Genomic DNA, 22814 nt, shown 5'->3' on the forward strand with positions numbered 1-22814 from the left:
GTAGCTTCAGTGAAGATGTAGTAAGATGTTCCTGTTTATGGAAAGATAATTCTGCCAGGAACCTCATAATATTCTTTATATTTTCCTATTGAACCATTCTAGCTACCTTATGGAGTAGGTAATATTATTACTATTCCTTTATTTTAACTGAATGAAGAAACAGAGGTTCAGGTTAATTAAGGGAATTGCATAAGATCACACAGCTCCAACACAAGAAAAACGAGAACTGAGCCTGATTTTAAACAAGTCTATGTCCACAACCATAATGCACAGTGAGCCCAGTCTAACTAAAGGCACATGAGGAGGACTTCTCACTCATCACTGATGAAGTTATTGAAACGTAGCTGTGACCACCAAATTTATGCTGCAATCTGTATTTTTTTTTTAAATTTAAAAACACATGTCCATTAATATAAGTACCTGAATGACAGGCATATGCTGTGACTATGTCAGACAAATCAGGCCTTGCCAAAAGGACAAAGACACTTTTCAAGAGGGCAGCATCAGCAGAGCTGTGAGGCTAGAAGTCAAATGACAGTGAAATAGAAGAAAAACTTGGAGCTAAGTAGTTAAGGATTACTGTACTTTATTTATTATTTCTTAATTAACTAATTTTTTTTCTTTTTTTTTTTTTTTGGTGCTGGGAACTGAATTTATAGCCTCATGCTTCAATCTCTGGTCTGTCTCCAAACCATATGATCAGAGTCTATCAAATTCTCAGGTCTGGACATAATGGCACAGCTGGATTTCAGACAAAGAGGATAATTCAGTAACTCTCCGGCCTGCTAATACAGCAAAGGTCTTGTTTATAGACACAAGCACAAGGGAATACCATAATCTACTGGCATAAAGAGGATTCAAAACACACCCAGCTACAGTGTACTAATTTTCCGCTTTTAGGTTTTTCCCCATGGAAGAGATAATCAGCATCTTTGAAGTACCATCAATTTTCAAACACTTTGAGGACACTCAACTTTGTAGTGGTTCATAAAAACTGTGCTTTAGAAAAGTTTACTTTACTTACTCAGTTTTTGAAGAAGAGTATGATTTCTAAAACTATTTTTGCAAAGGAAGTTTATTTGGAGCCAAATGTGTGATTCACCTGGGTGACTGGTTTCCTGCAAAATGATGACTAACACTGAAAATAACGGTATTAATTTTCTTGTAATACCTGTAAAGTTTCATTATAAATGCCAAATATTAACCCCATTTACCTCATTCTACTAAGGACATTAAAGACTGAGATAATGGAGTAATACATTAATTCATGATGCACAAATCCCGATGAAACATAAAATGTAAAACATACAATGAGTGCCTTTAATTGCAGTATATAAACTTCCTCTGTCTCTCCACGTAACTGTAACATTTAACGTCTCCCTGGCTGTTCAACACTATTTATGTGCAGCATGATTAAACACTATTCTAATTCAGCATAAGGAGACCCTAGGGACCATATATTATCCTTTCAAGCTGCAAATGTGGAAAGAAGTCTTATTTCCCTTGCCTTTGTCCTTGTGATGCTTAAGTCAACCTAGAAACCCTCATGAGAGTCCCAAACAGTTCCTCTCTATTCACCTTAGAGAACAAACGAGACAGCAGTGTCCTGCTTTCATGGAGGGGACTGTGAGGCCCATACTGGTCTGCTGTTCTCCATGAGACTGCAATCTGAGGCTATGCTGTGTCTGCTAGTGACCTTTGCTTCTGCGGCACTCTGGTTTCAAGGAGCTGGACTTGGCTACACTCACAGATCACCAGGATCTTGAAAAGTTTAATGAAAAATTTTATGATAAAAAGGATCTGAGCATTTTAAATACAAGACACATTTTAGAATCACTGGAAAAGAACTGTCATGGCCAGCCAGATTACAGTGATGGCACTGTTGCACAGAACATGTCTATAGAATCTTCTAGAAAAGGAAGTAAGCATCATTATCAAAATGATTTAGATTCAACAAAATGTGTATAGATACCTAACATTCACTGACCATTTACCATCAGCTGGTGTGCGCATCAGATATCTGTTGTCACATTAATGTCTTGCAAATAAAATTTCAATGTCATACAAGAATCAACATTCACTTCCTATCTTAGTCTACAGAGTCTCTAAGGAAAAATTTTATTCTTCCAAGCCAGGCTCAGCAGAACTCACTTTGCATCTGCACTCAGCCACATGCTGAGATTGCCTAAGGGTTTCTACTGATCTTGATTGGGCTTCTACCTCTGGAAGTTTTCTGGTTGCAGTGGGTTGAATGCAACACTTTTGTTATGTTCCTATGCTAAGATTCAGATGGGTTTACTTACATTTGTACTCATGATAGTTGATTTCCACGAGAAAGTGGATGTAAAAGCTTTTTCATGAATATCTGTTAATGTTCTATTGACCCAAGCAAGTTACTCCTCTGAGACTAGAATGAGTTTTTAAAAATTGAAGATTTTAAGTTATTCCTCTGTGCTTTCTTTGCTGTATGAGACACAGGTGGAGGTGGTCATCTACTGTCCCTTCAGTCTACCATGTCCTGTCCCTCTATACACATGAACCTTACATCTATGGTTTCATGGTAAGTGCATCTATATTATTTAATTTTTTTATCACCTATATCTTTAACTATCAATTTAATTAACCACTGTAGCAGATGCTTAAAAGTAGCCAATGACATCTTCCTAAGTCACTTATCCTCCCAAAAGTCCTAAGTACTAGAGAACTGCTAAAAGTCTACACAGTTGTGCATACAGAATCCTCATGGGAATTCCTTTTTCCAAAGGAACCAGAAACACCTATTAATGAAGAACATGAAAAGAAAGTCTTGCTCAAGATGGGGATTTACACTTTATGAACAGGTTATAGCTTCTCACTCTAAATCAATCTGATAAATGAGAACTGATGATAGTTGTGAAAACACGAACTGTTAAAGCTAGACAGAAACTAATAGATAATCTTGTATATAAATCTAAGAAAGTTATAGAGTAGTGAGTCCAAGAATTAGTAGCTATCCATTTGGATTTATTTGTAGATTTGCCTTAATAAACATTTTCTCAATTATTTATAAAAGTATTTGTGGAAAAATATGGAATGCTTTTCTTCCATGCTATAGTTTTATTTATTTATTTATTTAAAAGGAAAAAGAGAAAAAAAAAAGCAGAACAAAACAAAACAGTGTAAGGGTACAAGTAATACAGAACTACAAAAAAAACCAAACAAACAAACAAACAAAAAACCAATCCAAAAAACAAAAAACAGTAAGCTATCACCAGTTAATAGATTACACGCTATCATCTTAGAAACGGTGTTTCACGGGGCTGGGGATTTAGCTCAGTGGCATAAGCACCTGCCTTGCAAGCAGGTAGTCGTGAGTTCAATCCCTGGTACCGATAAAAACCAAAAAGACAAAAAAAAAAAAAAAAAAAAAAAAAAAAAAAAAAAAAAAAAAGAAAAGAAAGAAAAAGAAACGGTGTTTCAGGTCACAGGATCAACGCATACAAAGTGAAACATTCAAACAGTGAGACTGCAAATAGTTGTGTTCAGTAATCGAATCAAAAATATTAATATGGTCATCTATTTAACACACCTAAACACCTTTGCTGTTGTATCCTTTAGGGCACTTTTTTTTTTCCCTCTCTTTATTACAACAGAATTTACACATTTTGGGATTTATTGCTCCCTTAGATCTTATTACTTTTTTTGGTAAGAGAATAAAATTAAGCATGATAAAACAAAGCTGTCAGTCAAAACCAAGGGTAGACACAGCACATGATGTAAAAAGAGAGTATAAGGTTATCAACAATGGTTACCATAATGCCTCTTGCTTCCTTAGGAAGAATTGTCTATTTCATTAGGTATTATTAATACTGAACTATTCCTTTCAGGTCTTATATATTAACAAACACAAATTTGTTTTCATCTTCACTTTGTACAGAGTATCTTACCTAGCTTATTTTTCTCTAACTAATAATGCTTACTAATAACAAAAAGATCCAGACAGACAAAAACTTTAGAAAGCAGATAACTGGGCCACTTTTGTTTCTCATGCTTAATCAATTAAATAAAAAATTTGATTTGAGGGTGCCTTGGGAAATAATAGGTTTAACAGGTGAATGAGTAAACATTGGAATTGTTATCACACTTGAGTTACTGTCTGTTGAAACTTCACATAGCCTGTGATTCAAAGCTCACATTTCTGAGCAGTTGAGGAAGGAAGGATTTGAGAATATGATGCAGACAACTGCTTAATCCCAAAGGAAAGATTTCCAGGCCTTTAAATGGGCTACCAAACAATAAATTATTCATTGCAAAACTTCAAGGAAAAGTTCTCTCAAAGACTAACTGATGGGGTAAATGAAAGAAGTGAGAAAATGTAAATCCAAGGTATTCTAAAAGAAGAAAATTTATCCCTAACAGATTAAAGTGTTTATTGCAAGTGAGAAACATCCCAATTCATGGGCAAGTACAGAAATACTTTTTGCAGGGGGTACCACAAGGAAAGTAAAATGTACTCCTTAATTGCCCAGCTTTAATGAGATATAGTTGACAAAATTGTATCTATTTAATGTGTATCATTTTATACATATATATGCACATATATACATACATATAACATGTTTCTTTTAAGGATTACAAGCTTAAATATTGTATGATTTCTCTTATGTGAGAAACTCAAAATATAAATAAAGAGCAAAATAAGAGATAGATAATAAGAAATAGATCTTTTGCAAAAGGAAAGGGACCCAGAAGATAGAGGAAAGAGGAGAAAGAGAATCTACAGGGATGAAAAAGTGTTAAGATGTGCTATGTACCTATGCCAACTCGGCACAAGGAACGTACTCACTATGTACTTCAAACATGTATTAATAAAAAATGAAAATTTAAAAAGAATGCTTTATCTATCCTTTCAGCAAATTTCAAGTATGCAATGCAGTGTTATTTAGCAATCAAACTACATATTAAATCTTCAAAACTCTTTGTTTTATAATTAACGTTTCTACTCTTTGATTAAACTAACATTGTATTCTGTTTCTATAAGGTTTCTAAAATTTAATTTACTATTTATGTGATACTACACACTACTATTTTTTCTTACTCTTTCTGCCTTTCACTTGTCATAATCTCATTGAGGTTCACTTATGTCTTAAAAATTTTTAGCAATCCCTTCTCTCCTAGGGAAGGATAATAATCCATTATGGGTGCATGTATGCATGTGGATACATGGATACACTTGCATATATACATGTATATGGAATTTTATCCATTCATTCAGTGATGAGCACTAATATTATTTCCATAATTTGGTTATTGTGAGTAATGCTGTAATAAGTACAAGCATTCAGATAACTTAACATTTAATTTCCCTTGGATATCTACCTAAAAGTAGGATTGCTGTTTCAGATGCTAGTTCTGTGGCTATTTTTCTCGTTTGAAGAAACTCTATAATAGTTGTACTGATTTATATTCCTACCAATATTTGTAGTGTTCAGTTTTTTCATATCCTAACTAACATTTGTTACCACTTATCTTTTGGCAGTAGTCAGTTGAGAGTGAGATGAAACCTTAGTGTGGTTCTGATGTACAATTTCTGATGATTAATGTAATGGTTTGTGTTTGGATGGCTCCCCAAAGCTTCATGCAGTCATGAAGGTAGCTAAGGCTAGCGTTTATGATTGGTTCATTGTCTAGCACTGGGATTGGCGATGGTGTGAAGGTTTCACCTACCCAGGAGCAGGTAATCATCACACATGTAAGAGAGGAAGGGTGTGTGATTTCGCTCTTCTTTTTTCATTCTTGTCACTTGCAGCCACCATAAATGGCTGCCCTTCAACCACACCAACCTGCCTTGAAGCCAGCTGAGTATGGACTGAAACCTCCAAACACTATAAGCTAAATAAATATTTCCTTGTCTCACTTTGGGCATCAGTATTTTGCCTCAACAATGAGAGAAAAGCAACCAACACAGAATTTGGCACCAGAGGAGTAGGGTTGTTTCTGTGACTGTACCTGACCGTGTGTTTCAAGATCCTTTGGGAATGGTTTGAGAGAAGATTTTGGAAAGCTTTGGAGATGTCACCTGGAAGAGTAGCCCTGGAACAGCTTAGGCTATTCTATATGGGAGATTCTGGTTAGAGCTCAGAAGAACACGGAGCTAATTGAGAACCTGCTAGTAAAGACCAGGCTTGGGAGGTTTCCGCTGGCAGGGACTGCAATGGTTGTTGGACTCCAGATGATATGTGTTATGGCATGGCAGAAAGTTTGCCTGCACTTTGCTCATGTCTAAAGACTTAGGCTGGGACTGAGATTAAGGATGGCAGACTAATTAATCTTGCAGAAGAAATTTCTAGGCAGTTGTATGCTGAGGCGTGGCATGGATAATGCTAAGGACTTGTTTCGGAGAAATTTGTATTGTGAATCAAGAGCCAAGAGCCCATCAGGATGATTCAAAATGTTTTTTTGAGTTTTCCCAGAAAGCTGTGGACTGTAAAGATAGAGCTGAGACCTCAACTGCTGAGAAGAAACAGAAAAATAAAAAATGGATGGCCTGTAGGCATTACAGGAAGAGGCAGCAGGTCCCTATGCTTTGTAGCCTAAAACTGCAAAAGTGAAAGATTTTACTTGGAGGAGAAAGCTGCAGAGCACCATGTTCCAGAATAGCAGCGACATAGAGAATTTATTCTTTACAGTCAGGTTCAGAGTACTCAGTGATCCAGGCACTAGACCCCTATGGTGAAGAGATAGAAAAATCTGGCTACTGCTCTACCTAGCAGGAGACCTCAGCATCATCCACATGGTGCTGGTTTTAAATGTATACAGAATGCATAAGTTCTGAGGTTAAAAGGCTTCCTCCAATTTCAAAGTGCCTTGGAAGCCTGGTAATGTGCTCCTGAGAGGGTAGAATGTTAAACTGTAAGTGTGAAGCCAAATGTGCAATGGAGAACTCGGAAGTGTGGAAAAGCCAAGAGCATGAATTGTCTAAGGAAATCTGCAAGGAGAGAGCAATGCTAGCTCAAGAGAAGATATGGGAGCTAAAACCACTGGAAGTATGGAGTGGGTGGTGGTGGAGTTATCCAAGCCTTTGGAGGTCACAACCAGATTGCTTCAGATTCTAAGTGTGGAACTCCAGGATTTAATGTTTGCCCTACTGCATTTTGGATTTGTTTTGGTCACCGTCCTTTGTATCCCATTTGTACCTTTTGGAATGGGAATGTTTATGTTGTGTTGTTGCATATTAGAATTGTTTAACTGTGTTTTCATTTGTACAGGTTCTCACAGTTATGAGTTTGCTTTAGATCATGGAGAAGACTTAGGAATTGAATTTTTCATCAATACTGAAACTGTTAGGTCTTTGGAAACTTTTGGAGATGGACTATTTTGGGGGGGCCCCGGGGAATGTTACAGATTGTGTTTTGGTGGTCCCCCAAGCCTCATGCAGTCATGAAGGATGCTGAGTATAGTATTTGTGACTGGTTCATTGTCTAGTGCTGGGACTGGTGGTGTGAGTGCTGCCCCCACCCAGGGCTGGGGAGCTGCCATACAATATAAGGGAGGGAAGAAGTGCTTTTCCCTTTCTTACCCATTTCACTCTTGTCACTTGAGGCCACTATGAATGGCTGCCCCTCAGCCACGCAACCTTGACTTGGAGCCATCTGAGTAGACTGAAACCTCCCCAAACTGTAAGCTAAATAAACATTTCCTAGCTTCACGTTCAGCATCATGTATTTTTGTCTCAACAATGAGAGAACAGTAACCAAGACAATTAATCTTGCTGAACATATTTTCATGTACTTGTTAGTCATCTACATTTCTTTTTAAAAATGTCAATCCAGCTTTTTTGACTTTCAAATTAAGATTATCGTGGGTATTTTAATATTAAGTAGCATGGGGGCTGGGGATTTAGCTCAGCGGCATATGCACCTTACTTGCAAGTGTGCGGCCCTGAGTTCGATCCCTGGTACTGATAAAAACAAAAAAGACAAAAAAAAAAAAAAATTAAGTAGCATGAGTTCCTAATCCAGAGTCTTACATAAGTTATAAGATCATCCTAAGAAGATTAACATTCTCCAGGCCTAATTTGCACAGCATGTGTTGACTAGCTAATAAATAATGCCATAAAACTGTCAGAAATATTTTTGCTACATGGAGAACAAGAATCCTGTATTAAAAGGCAGGACTCTGGAATCTTTAGGAAAAAAAAAAAAACTATTTTTAAAAGCTGCTGCCTCATCAAATATGTCTTTTTCTGAGACCATCAGTCCTACTTGCTAATCATATTGCTAAAGCTAAGAAGCCATTTACTACTGGTGACCAGACTACTTACTGCTGAGGACTTCTGCCACAAATTTAGGAAAGTGCTTGTTACTCCCTTCCTTTTAAAAATGAATGCGTATGTTTCACAATATAGGTTGTTTGTGATACATAGCACACTCACATATGGAAATGGTACATAAAACACTACATCTTGATACATTTACTTCCATTTCCCCACACCCTCATCTGGCCTCCACTCATATCTAGATTCCCTTCTCATTTCTACAAAGTCTATCACACTGTTTCATTTTTTAAAAATTGAGTTTATTGGTACAATTTAGACATACATAATGATCCCATTTCTTCTAGGGAATTTGTACTGGTGCATGATACATCTTGATGCCTCTTTTCTTCTCCAAATCCTCTCCCAATCTCTCTTGCCTCTTCAGTCTCTCTTACCTTCCTTATTTGCAAAGCTTTGTTTCTTCTTCGCTCATTATACTTTTTCCCTTCCTTCCTTTCCTTTCAATCCCCATCTTAGCTCCCTTTTCCTTTGGAATAATCTCTTCCTATTTTACAATAATTTTTGTATATTTTGATTATTTTCATTTTCATATTCTCACACAAGAGATAACATGATACTTACAAATTTGTGTCTGACTTATTTTATTTATGTTCTGAAGATTCATCCATTCAGCTATAAATCCCTCAAGTTTATCCTTCTTTATGGCTGAGAAATACTCTATTTTATACAAATGTGCATCTCTTTTGAAAATTTAGTTTGTTGGTACCCGTTAGATACACATAATGACCATATTCATCACAGGAAAGTCATACTCATACCTGATATATTTTGATGCCTCTTTTTTCCCAATTCACCCTGCTCCTGTCAACTCATCTTCTCCTCCCTGTTTACAACATTTTGCTACTGAACTTTTTCCCCCCTTTCCCTTTCTTTCTTTCCTCTTTTCCCCATCCTACTTTCCCTTTTCTCTTGAACAAACTCTTCCCATTTCACAATAGATATTGTACCTCTTGGCCCTTATTTACTCTTTCAGTTTCTCACATCAGGGAGACAATGTGATGTTTACACATGTGAACTCAATTTACTTCATTAGAAAATATGGTTTCAAGTTGCACTGATTTAACTAGAGTGCCTCAGATCAACTGTTCAGTATGGTGGAGTCATATTTCATTATATAGTGAAATCACATCCTTTTTATCCATTCCTTAGTCGATGGACATTTGGATGGTTTCCAACATTTAAGTATTACAAACTGTGCTGATATAAACATGAGTGCACACATATTGCTGTGTTATGATGCTAAGATGCTATGCTAATTCTTCTGGGAAGATGCTAGAAGGGAAACAACTGGATGGAATGAAACTCAAACCCTGGGTTTCTGAGGAATTTCCTGAGTAGTTGAACCAATCTGCACTCCTACCAACAGTGGAGAAGGGCTCCTTTTGCCCCACAGCTCCTCCAGCATGTTATCAGTTGATTTCTTAATAACAGCCATTGTTTTTGGAGTGAGATTCAATCTCAGCATTGCTTTAAATTGTGCATCTCTAAAGACCAGTGATACTGAACATTTTTTTCATATATTTACTTACCATTAATACTTATGAGAAATATTTTTTTCATTTCAGATGTCCACTTTTGGATTAGGTCTTTGAACTTCAGGGACACGATTGTTTTTTGTTCTTTATATGTTCTAGATATAAGTCCTTTGTTTGAGAAACATCTGCTAACATTTTTTCCCAATTCATGGGTTGTCTTTCCACTCTATGTGTGATTTTTTTTTTTTGCTGTGTAAAAGCTTCTTTATGAGAACCCAGTTATTGATTCTTTGTATTATTTCCTATGCAATCAGAGTTTTGTTAATGAAATTTTTTCCTAGACATACGTCTTCAAGAGTTTTATGTATTCTTTCTTCCAGCAGATTTGGTGTTTTTGGTTTAGTATTTAAATCTTTGATCCATTTTGACTTTCGCTTAGTGCATACTGATAGACATGGGTCTAGTTTTAGTCTTTAGCATGTCAGTCTTTCAAGCACCAGTTATTAAAGAGGCTATCTTTCAGAACCAGCTAACAGAAAACCAACAATGGTTTCTATATTATCTCTTTGCCTACATAAAATTTTGTTTATACTATCATATGTAATAAAATCCAATAAGATACAACATGATAAAAGCAATGGAGACAAAAGAACAACAATTTGATGGAACTTCAAAACAAGATGATACTAAATCAGCACTAGCTATTATGGTGTCTTGTTTTCTTCAAAATAGCTGTTCATATCATCACAGACAATAATGTCAAACAGCCCAGAATAAAACCATTCCAATTAATACCTTGTAATATTTTCATCCTTTTGAACGGTTTCACACTGTCTTGATACGTTTGATGCTATAGTATACGAAGTTATACTAGAATATTTCAAGGAAAGAGACACTATGGTAAGTACTATTAAGTAGGGTTATCTTGTAGTAAAACACTATGTTGCTTAAATTGTTCTGTTCTGACCTGTATTGTTATATTGTTATGTCCCCTTTTATCTCAATCTCCCCCTTTTTAAAAATTTTTAATTTTTTTTATTTTTTAATTAAGGGAAAAGTTTTTTAAAAATTACCAGGATATATTATAGTAACTTTTTTGATTTCCTATTAAATCGATTTGAAGCCCTGTATTGCTCTCACCATCTTGTTTTGACTGATTTTACTCTATTCTGTTCTGCTTGATATTATCAATTTTAAGGGTATAGGCAACTACTTTGAAGGCAGTAAGATTCACTATGATGTCCACTCAGGTTTGAGTATTATCTTCTTTTGAAGTTCTGTAATGTTTCCAATGTGCAGGTTTTATTGGTTTTGTTCTGTACTGTTTAGTTCAATTTTATTATACCTGATGATATAGGCAATTCTTTTTAAGGTAGCAAGGGGGCATTATGGTACCCATTGTTAATTACCTTGTATTCTGTTTTTACATCATGTACTATGTCCATTCTTTGTTTTGACCGACTCTGCTTTGTTTTGTCACATTTGGTTTTATTCTCTTCCAAAGAAAGTAATAAGAACTGTGGGAGTAATAAAACCCAAAATGTGTAAATGTTATTGTAAAAAAAAAAAAGAAAGGAAAAGAAAGTGCTTTAAAGGGCACAACTGCAAGTGTGTTTAGGTATGTAAGACAGATGACCATATTACTAAGTTTTTGTTAGATCACCGAACACAACGGTTTGCAGTTTCACTGTTTGAATGCCCACTTTGTATGCTTAATTTTGTAAGTTGATCAACTATTTCTAAGATGACAGTATGTAATCTATTAACTAGTGATTTCTTACCTTTTTCTAAAATTATGTTATTACTTGTACCCTTTTACTGTTTGTTTTTTGCATTTTTTTTGTTTTGTTTTTTGTTTTTTTTTTTTGTTTTTTTTTTGTTGTTTTTCCTCTTTAAATAAAAAAAAAAAAAAAAAAAAAAAGAGGCTATCTTTCCTCCAGTGAACATGTTTGGTCCTTTTGTCAGTGATCAAATGGCTGCATGTATGTTGAGTTGTTACTGCTTGTTCTAATCTGTTGCACTGAGCCTCAGATCTGTTTTGTTGCCAGCAACATGTTGTTTTTACGATAATAGCTTTGTAGTTTAAGTTCAAGCCTTGATATCCCTGCCTTGCCTTTGAGGCCCAGACTTTTTTTTTTTTTTTTTTTTTTTTTTTGTTACTCTGGGTCTCTTCTGTTTCCAAATAAATTTCAAGAATGATTTCTCTAGTTCTGTGGTATGCTAATAGTTTTTTTATTGTTGTTGTTGTTGTTGGACTGGCCTTAAGTCTGCACAACAATTTTGTGAGTATGGCCATTTTCATTATGTTGGTTCTTCTTACACAAGAGCAAGGAATATCTTTCCATTTTATGATACTCTTTGATATCCTTTTTCATAGTACTATAGTTTTCAATGTAGAGATATTTTACCTCCATTATTAGATTCTTAAGCATTTCATTTTTTTCAATGCTATAATAAAAGATACTGTTTCCCTAATTTCTGTATCAGTGAGTTTCGTATTTGTGAACAGGAATGCTAGTGATTTGTTTTTTATTTTTTAAATTTTTGAGGCTTGATTTGCATCTATCTACACTACTGAACCTGATTATTAAATCAAGAGGTCCTTTGGTGGAATTTTTGGGATTGTCTCTGCAGAGTACTTTGTCTTGTACAAATGATGATAAACTTCTTTCTTTCCTATCTTTATTCTTTTCACTTTTCCCCTTCTCTCATTGCTCTGGGGAATGTTTCTAGAATGGTATTTAGTAGAAACAATGATATTCTTGTCTTTTCCTTGTTTTAGTGAAAGCTTTCAGCTTTTTACTATTTAGTATGATATTGGCTATTGATTTGTAATAGATGGCTTTATTCAGTTGAGATAAAGACAGTCTTTCTGTATGGTGTTTATCATGAATGGATACTAGTTTGTCAAATGCTTTTACGCATCTATTGATATGATCATGGGATTTTTGTCTTTGGCTCCATTGATATGATGTGTTACATTTATTGATCTGCATTTATTTCTGTTTTCTTGTCTGCTAATATGTGATTATTATATGTAGATGTTATACTTGAAATGTATACTTATAATTATTGCATACTCATGGTCAATTAAAACCTTAATCATCACATATTGACCTGACAAATGAGATAAATTTTAATTTTGACATTTTATTTTCTTATATAAGTAAAACTATACTTTTCTATCATTTGACTTCAAACTTGCATGACTTCTCTTATACCTCTTTCCTTTTCAGTTTGTATCTGCTAAGCTCATGTGAATCAGTAAATATTATGTAACAGAATATAGTTGGTTGTTTAGTCAACCATTCTATGTCTTTGAATTCTAGAATTTAATCTATTTATATGTAATGTAATTAATAATTGGTACTTTAATATTATTATCATGTTGGTGATTGTTTGTTTTATATTTCTTTTATTTGTTGTTTTTGTGCTAAGTTTTTTTCTAAGTTAAGGTTTTTCTTTAGTGATGTATTTTAAATCCTTTATCTTTTGTGTGTGAACTAAACTTTTTGGTTACTACTATACTTACATAAACAATATTATAATAATCTAATTTATACTAGTAATCGAGGATATTAAAAACTGTACCTATTTACCATGTTTTACATTTTAACCTAACAACTTACATCTCATATGCGTTTTGTCCATTAACAAATTGCATAACTTCATATCTTTTCATTACTTTTGTCTTTTAATGTTTATATTAGAATTGGGAAAGTTTTATAGTAATCTTACATCATTAGAGTTTACTGAAATGTGAATTTCATACTTTTGTTTATTTCTTAGTACTAAATAGAATTCTTTCAGCATGAAGAACGTTGAGATTTCTTGTAAAGCACGTTTGGTCACAGTGAATTCCTTACCTTTCATTTGGGAATGTCACTGTCTCAACTTCATTTATGAAGGACAGTCTCAACAGATGTCAGAAATCTTGAGTGACATCCTTATTTTTTTTTCTATCAAAGCATCAAAAATGTCACACTTCTCTCTCTCAGCTTTCAAAGTTTGTGCTGAAATTCACTGGTAGTCTTTTGATACTTTTCTTACATGAATTAAATGTCTTTTCTCGTGAAATGAAACCAGTTTTTTTTTAAAGTGGCCCAAAACATCCAGCCTCAGTACACCCATACTTTTCAATTTTGAGATGTATTGATAAAACTGATGTATTGGTGTATTGATAAAATGGTCCAGAACTCTTCTTTCTTGTCTTTTTTCCCCTGACATCTCACAAGATCATTATTTTCTTTGTTCCAACCAAACTTAGTAGTCCAAATATTTGGTTTCCCTGGTTGTCAAGTTTTACCTAGGAATGACAAAACCACAGCACATTCACTGTGATTCATCAGTCCACCAACACTGGTGGTCTGCCCACTAAATGGGTAACTTCACTACTGGCCAGGGGTTCATTTGTTACGTGACTTCTCATTTTTGTTATTAAACACACGAAGAATACAAACAGTACTTCTCCTCTGCATAAGCAGAAACTTATAAGAAATATTTGGACAACAGTCTGTTGAAAACATCCCTGCACTCCAGACTCAACAATGTTTGCATTTCTCAGAGCTGGAGATGCATCACAGAAGGAGGGGAAAATCTATCTTGGCTTAGCCTGGATTGATTTTTTAGGAACTGAGCTGTACCTAAGTTTCTGCCCTGTGTGTTTCGACTGAAGAGTTAACTGTGCTACTGCATGAAATTAGCCACTTCTAATGGGAGTAACATGATTTTTAGTCATTTCACATATGTAGTGCTGACCTGGGAAGCAGCTGCATCTCTATTAACAGCAGAGCTTTGAGCGAACTGTGGACAATCTCTTTAAAACAGAACCACTTAAGGTACTGAAAAATCCCTTCCAGCCGCCTTTCCATAGGTTAATGGAGCTACTTCTTTCCAGCTGTCTGACTTTTATAATCACAGATGCAAAGGATTTTAAAGTACAGCTTGATAACTGAAAATACTGGGGTCCCTTAAAAATATCATTGCTGGGACAGGGTAAAGCAATTGTATTACAAACCAAATTTGCTACTTAGAAATATTTCACTTTGTCTGTGTAATGACCCTTCTATAAAATTTGCCTCAAATAATGCACTTGGGGGAGTCTATAAAGCATTGTGGATTCTTATACTTTTGCGGTGGTGATTGATTATTTTGCAGAAGAGTAGGAATACTGTCACACAGCAGTAACCCCACATAACCAATTTGATTCTGTGAAGTTGTAGCCTCTGTGCTGCCAGAGTAGGTGCTCATAACCAAAGGCTCCAAATTAAATCAGCTCAAGACACAATCAGAATTGTTTGATTTTCAGCACATCTTTTTGATCACAATTTCCTCCACTCTTTCCGCTTCTCCACACCCTTCTCATATGAACAAAATCGGTGACCCTACTTCTTCTATCTTTTACTTTTCTCTTCATTTGTGTTATTGGTATCTTATATAAGAGAAATCATGCTGTAGTCAAGCCATGGGTCTGATTTATTTCACTTAATGTTATGGTTGCCTCCACTTTCACACAACAGCTTTATTTTCCTGTAAGGCAGAGCAGTACTCCATTGTGTATGCATAGCAAAGTTTCTTCACCTGATATAGGCTGTTACTTAGACTTGGCCAATACGAACTGTGCTGCTACAAACATGGGTAAACATGGATCACTGTAATATGATGTCACTAACTCCTTCAGAAAGATACATAGAAGAACACCTGGATGAGTCAAATGGAATTTCTAGCTTTACATATATTTTTCAATTAGTGCATGTTTGCAGTACATAACTATCATATCCATATCCAGCTCCTTGTGGTGATTAATCAATTGATTGTCACCTTGAGTGGGAATGCCCCGCTAAAGTTCTGGGAATGGAGGATCCATTCGAGGAGGACTGTAGTCTCAAAGGTATAAAGGAAAAGAGGCAAATATTTTGTGCTAGTTGCCTATGGAAAAGCCTCCCTGCTTCTGATTTCCACTCTGGCTACTCTTCTTCACAAAGCTCTGGATGTTCTCTTTGACTGAGATTCCCTCTTCACCTTTACCAGGGATGGCTGCTTCTGGCTTCTGAAGAGTTCTGGCCTTCGCCTTTGCCTTGAGCATCATCCACCGGGTCTTGTCACAGACACTCTGGCTTCCAGCACTGGCCATCAAGCTGCCAATGCAGACTCTAGCCTCCAGCATCCACCTCGGGGTTCTCAGCGCAGACCCTCCAGTCTTCCATTGCAGATTCCTTGGCTTCCTGATACAGACTCATGCTGGACATTGCCACAGGCCCTCAGCTGGATTCTTTAGCTCTCTAGTTGGACAGATCTCTTGTATTCTTCCAGATCTGACTCTGTGATAAATGTTACAAACTACTCATAAATTTCTGTATCCTGCATTAAATCTGTTCTTTTGCAAACACTGATCAACATACTGCTCTTCCCCTCCTTACTGTTAGTTTTCTTTGTTGTTGTTTGTTTCTGTTGTTGTTTTTGAGGAATCTCCTTACTGATTTCCCTAGTGCTTGTGCCAGGTTATATTCCACCAACAGTCTAGGAACATTTCTTTTGCCTTGGAAGTTTACCAGCATTTTTATTATTTGATTTCTTGATATCGGCCAATCTTTTAGGAGACAGACTCTCAAGGTTGTTTTAATTTGTATCAGGATTTGATCTAGATCTCCTAATAACACTGGTGAAATGAAAAGAAAAAATGGATGGAGAGGTTACTCAAAGAGTTAATGATGAACTAATCTTTATTTGAGAATTAGAGGCATTTACCATATTTAAAATTCTCAAAGAGAAGATTCCTGATGTTCCTAACACAGGTTCTAAATTAGTGATAATGGGAATTCTTTAAGTGAATCAGGTGTATTCATTCAACAAAATTCTACCATTATGGTAATAATAATAAATAACTTCAAATGGCATGGGTATAACACAATAGAATATTCAACATGTGTGACACAATCACAACTGCTACACATAAACATATAATCACAGGGAAACACAACTGATTAAGGTTATAAGGTACAAATGTAATTTTATTCATTTACAGTTACAAATGATTTACTCCTTTTGAAATTTTCACTGTATTTTATCAAGCTTCATGCTTTTTTGTTCAGAATAAAAATAATGTCAAGCATGAAAGGGACATTATTTCCAAGTAAAATAATTTAAGTGTAAAAAGTTTACTTTTCTATTTACAGCTCTAGCATTCTGTCTGTGAACAGCAAATATTAATAACACCCACACTTACCTTGAGGAATCACCAGAAAGTTCTATCACTGATGCCACTGGGACCCTTGAGAATACCAAACACCTGATACCACGCCTGTCTCATCAGATCAGAATCCCAAAGTTGAAGTTAACAAAGGAGTTATAAAAATAATTTGCTAACAAAAAATGCTACTGACATTTTTATAGTATTCTTCACCCTAAGTAATTAAATTTACTGTTGGTTTCAGAAGCCAAATAGACTCAACAGATATATTTCAGAAGATTCAGATTTCAGCCAAGCACAGGAAGGACTTCCCAATAATCAGTGCTCCTGAAGAGGACAGCTGGACACAGGTACTCAGTTGAAAGTAGCTGGAGCCCTTAAATGTGCAGTATGCTGGTGAGACTGAATTCTTACAGTAGGCAAAGGTTGTATTTAGATGATATGCAAAGTCCTTGCCTAGCTCTGGGATTCTGAGATCCAGAATGACAAAGCTGAGAATTTATTTGGTAAGAAAATAAGGCAGGGCCATTCACAGACTGAGGCAGGAGAGAACAAGGTTTGTATCAGCCAACAAGTCTGGGAACCAATGCCATGAATGAGCCTCCATTAGACTGGGGAAAGCCAGACCCCAGCCCCTTCTGGTGCACAGGCTGGCAAACAGAAAGTACCAATCCCCATCCCCAACCCGCCGAAAGTGATTGGCTTATCTGGAGAAACAGTCTGTGATTATAACTATTGAGGTTAAATGCAATTGGATGCCATGGTGTTTTGGTGTTTCACTAACATTGCAGGCTAGGACCAGTGGTCTATTCATTGTTTCAGAGGATAGTGCTACTCAGGGTGGCATCTGGAGGTATCTCCTTCTGAGGGTTGCGGCCATTGTTGGTTCCCTATGTCTTGTTTTGAGGTCTTATATAATTTCCATTGTTTTATTGGGTGGGATTTTATTCTCTTTTGTTTTGTTTGATTATGTTAAATCCAGTGGCAGGAGCAGCTATTTCAAGGATAGAAAAATATTATTATGGTAGCAATTTTAGACTTACTATTGGCTTGTTTTTGAAGTCCTTTATTACATTCATTGTCTTGTTTTTATTGTTTCTATTCTATTATATTCTCTTTGATTGTTACTATGTCTGAACTTATCTGCAGCTATTTTGAAGACATCGAAAGGCATTATGGTAACTATTGTTTTTGTAATGTTTGGGGTCCTGTATTTCTTACACTGGTTTGTTTTGATTGGTTTTATTCTGCTTTATCCTCTTTGAAATAAAAAAAAAGAAGGTAAGGCAGACAGAAATACCATCATAAAACAGGTGAAAAGTTTAAAGCTTATGAGTACTCAATGTCACATAATTAGACATAGGTGGAATCACTACTTTTCACATTACCACTGGGAACATCACTACTCCAATAACATGGCATATGTACATTCAGGATGCTAGCAACTTCCAAAGATTCAGGGAGACGGACACTATTATGGAAGACAGAAGGAAGCAGTAACAATGTCCGCTTCAACCTTGGGTCTTTGTGACTCGTTTACATTTTGCACAGATCATCTTCATATTTCATCTGACACAACAGTCTGTCAAGAGAAATGAACACTGCAGAGACCACAGAATAATCTTACATTCTTGTCTCACACCTGTTTAAGCTCCTTCAGAGGACTTAGAGAAGTCTATGCAGTCCTCTCAAGCATGCTGGCTAGGTCTGAGACCAGGGCTGGGAACTGGTCGGACAGGAAGGAAAAGACATGCAGATCCATTTGGCTGTAGGAAAGTTCCCTTCCCAAAGTGAGAAAATGAGTCTTTGGTACAGAAGCAGGAAACTTCTCTCAGGATCCCTACAAAACCACTGTGGTCCTTGCTATATGGCTTCTAAGGAGTACATGGGGCTTCCTGCCAAACAAATTCAGGGATACAGAGGGATCCGGGGAGGAAGCGAAGACATCTTGGCTACCCTTGGTTTCCGGCACTTTGGTCCTGAGCTGTAGCTGCTACCATTTTGCTGCAACTGCTTCTCTGCCATGCAGGGAAATCAGAGAAAACAGGAAAGAGACAAAAACAAAACAAAATAAAATAAAAGGCAAAATCAACACAAGTCATAAGTCTCAGGTAAAATAAAATCATGAGTATAGACAAAATTTGCCCATGGGGAACTGTTGTAGTGCTAGCTTGTGTAAGAGGGTGTACTGAGTATTCCAGCCTTGAGAATCAGTGGGCTCATTAGACCAAGGTTATTAACAATTAAAAATCATTCCAGTTGCCACTAACTGAGCTACCATTATGAGACAGGCTTTCTGCTGGTGCATCTTTGTGTGTGCTGGTTGGAGCCATCCTCTAGGAGGTTGGGAGAGGGCGTCTTCATTATGAGATGAGGAAGCACGCACAGATTCGCCCCAAGTAGAACCTGCGTATATCCAATGATCACTAGGGTGGCCTCAGAGCCCCAGCTCCACATCTCAACAGCCTTATCCACATACTCCAGGGGATGAAATCAATGCTTGGAAAGGACTAAAATTAAACTAACACATGTAATGAAGGCAAAACTCCAAGACCATCCCTGCCAATAGGAAGGACAATGGACCAGTGCTCCCAAGGTCCACGTGTACTCACAGAGCTTCTGGTTCAGGTAAACTTCCTGAAAACACTTCACTAGAAAAGACCAACACAGACATTGAGACAAACACACATTTGTCACCTAGGGTGAGCTAACCCTTCCTGTGCTAAGGGCTCTCACTGCATGAATTCATCACTACACTGTCATCTTCATATCCAGTACTGAAGAGGTTACATAGTTAACAGCGGGCAGCAGAAATGAAACCCTGACCAAGTCCTCTTTGCTTGGATTACAGTTTGTCTCCCCAAATCAATAGAAAGATCTTGAAACACAATGGCCAACATCACTGAAACTTGAGTCTTAGTCCCTCTGACTTAATCGGATGCCATTACAATTTTCTCTAAATGTCTTAGCCTTTAAAAACTAATTAAATGGTGCTCATAATTTTGGAAGCCAGAATCTACCTCAGTGGTCTGTTTTATTGTCCCTCATATAATTTTACTGATGTCTGCAATCACTTTTCACAAAAGTAATGCCTTCCTTTAGGAAGCAGTTACTTCTCGAAGTTTTTTAGTTTTCACATTACTGTCTCCATAGTTGTACAGAATCAATTTCGTAATCCAGGTCTCATTGGTGGAAATAAACTGCTACAAAGAAAAACAGAGATCACTTTTTAAACAAGTTGAGTCTTTGGTGCGAGAATGGGAGAGAAAATTTGGGCCACACTGCAGTTACTGGGGTAGGAAGGAGCTGTCAGTTGATGGTAACTGATGAAGGCCCGTTTCACAGACACTTTCAGTGAGGGTCTGTAATCAGCAGCCTGAGGAAGACTACAGGTTCAAAGCAAATCTGTTTTCAGAAGAATTGGACTTGAACTAGAATCCAGTCCCTCAAACTATAATGGCAAACAATTCACTGGAAGATTCACTGAGGTACAGAGATGCTAACTCTTAGGACTGCTTTACCACATATCCTGAAATAGAAAGTAATACTACCCAAGACTGTGCTACTACCCGTCAGTGGGTCTCTGCCCGTATCTAAACAGTCTCCCACTTGCAGTAACATATTCTTCTATTAATAGTAACCCACTGAGTCAATCAAAAGCTTTGCCTTCCATAGACTCTCTTAAGCTGCTTTCCTAATTAGGTTTTTCCATTAGCTGCATTTACACTTTCCAGGAGACATGGAATGGAAAACTGTTTCCTGCAAGCACTGGTCAAATCATTATAGATGTTCATTCTATATGCTTTTTATATACAACTCTTTGGACTCTGTTACAGCATCACACATTGTGTTCGAGATAAATCTCAAGTCCTCTCCTGAGATGCTTGATAAAGGATAATGTTTAAAAAAAAGCAAGATACAAGAGAAACAAACATGTAGTGAAGGGATATCATTCATTCCTCATTTGTTCTAAATGTTTAAAAACCCTCTCATCTCAGAGGATTCTTAGAGCATCTATTGGTACAGAAGATGCATTGATAATTTATTAATGAAGGTTTTGAGTGTCATCCCTAATTTTATTTTTTAACATTGCGTCCCACAGAACCTTACGAACTCAGATGACTGAGTCATAGGTATGTTATCATCAATGGATTTATCCAATAATGAATTTATAGCTCCATGTATTTTTAGGAGGTGGGGCCGGTAAGGAGAAATGAGTCCCTGGGGTGTGCCATGACAGAGCTCAATTCTCTCCCTGTCATCTTCCGCCATGTTTTGCTTCCCAGGAACCCTGCTGTGAGTAGCTTTGCTCCAACATGTTAGATCTGCTGTGGAGCCAGCGGGCAAAGGATTGCAACCAGGAGCCAACACAGCTTTTCCATGCAGTAGTGGCTTTCTGCCATAGTGTATACTGATGGGAAAGTGACCAAGGCAAACATGAAGAAGAAAACCTTGCCATGCAGAAAATATGTGTCTTATAATCTTTCAGGAGAACTAAGCGATATTAGGAGATTTCAATAAAAGGGTGTGGCAAGTGTCAGAAATGATTCCAGTAGGAGCAGACTTGGAAGATACAGCAGTCTCAGCTACAGGTGCAATTATTTAGCAGTTCCTTGGAAGAATTGCTCCTTTCCTCAATTCCTTGGAGTTGTCTCCTTTCAGGTTACAGCAGCCTTGATTTACATGGTCTTCATTTCCATTAATAATACCTACCTCACTCAGGATGCGTCTCAGAGATGGCCAGATGATACAAGGGACCAGGAGGGACAACTCTTCTCTGGGCTGCCATAAGCACAGAAATAAAGAGGGATAATTAACCTCTTGGCTTTGCTCAAGACACTGCTAGATATAAGTCTCTTCCCTCAGGGAGAACTGATGGTACCAGATCTTAGTTTTGCTCAGGATACCTTGTAGAGGACTATGTGTTTTGTATCTGATACCCAGGACTCACATTCTAGAGAACCACTTGAAATTTCTCTCCATTAGCCAAGCCTCAGTCAAGCATCAGGAGAGGAGACCTCAAATATCAGGAGTCCTGTACGGTTATCATTTATTTAAATTTTTCAAATGAAGTCATAGGCTAGATTTTATAGACTGAACATGTTACTCCCCCCCCACACACAATTTCCTATGTTGAAATTATGGCCCTCAATTGGATGATTTTGAGAAATAGAGCCTTTGGGAAAGGACTGTGCTGATGTCATGAGGGTGAAGCCCCTCATAACTGGGATTAGTGCCTTTATGAAAGAGACTCTGAGAGCTCATACTTCTTCTATCATATGAAGACACAAAAGAAGACCAACATATATAAACAGAAACAAGCCAGATACCTAAAGCAGGCCTCACCAGACACTAAATCGGTTGGCATCTTGTTCTCGGAATTCCATGCTCCAGAAAAAAATAAATTCCTGTAAGTTGTAAGCCATCCAGCATTGTTTCAACAGCCCTACTGCTGTAAGATATCACAAGAGACTGCACGCTATGAGAAGGTGTCCCCTGAAGTCAGGTGCATACATTCAAACAAACGATACACAGCACCCTCAGTGCCACTGGAGCTCCATTTCCTTGGCAGAAGACAAGCAAGGGCAACATTATGGCCCAGGGGGACAGTGCTCCTCCTTTCTAGTGACAGCTCAAAAACCTACACCCTCTAAGTACATATTGTCACTACCCAAATAAGGCCATAATTGGAAACTAGAATCAGGGACATCATCCTCTTTAATTTTTCTTTTTCCACTCCCTTCCTAGGTTCCCCAAGAGACCTGGTTATAAGCCATGTCTTTTAATTTTAATCTACATACACCCCTCTCCACTCTGAGGCTGCCAAGCCCCT

General features: G+C 36.8%; 1 long non-coding RNA gene across 1 annotated transcript; it reads right to left on the minus strand.

Annotated features, from left to right (window-relative positions):
* Positions 1 to 16476: 16476 nt before the first annotated feature.
* Positions 16477 to 22812, minus strand: LOC134475205 (uncharacterized). Its single transcript, XR_010046228.1, has 3 exons — positions 22328 to 22812; positions 21695 to 21763; positions 16477 to 18999 (listed from the first exon to the last, which is right to left on the minus strand). It is a non-coding gene; the product is annotated as an uncharacterized LOC134475205 (long non-coding RNA).
* Positions 22813 to 22814: the final 2 nt, after the last annotated feature.

This window comes from Cavia porcellus, unplaced genomic scaffold (genome assembly GCF_034190915.1).
Source record: "Cavia porcellus strain 051 isolate PalLab524CR breed Dunkin Hartley unplaced genomic scaffold, mCavPor4.1 scaffold_2, whole genome shotgun sequence".
NCBI lineage: Eukaryota > Metazoa > Chordata > Mammalia > Rodentia > Caviidae > Cavia > Cavia porcellus.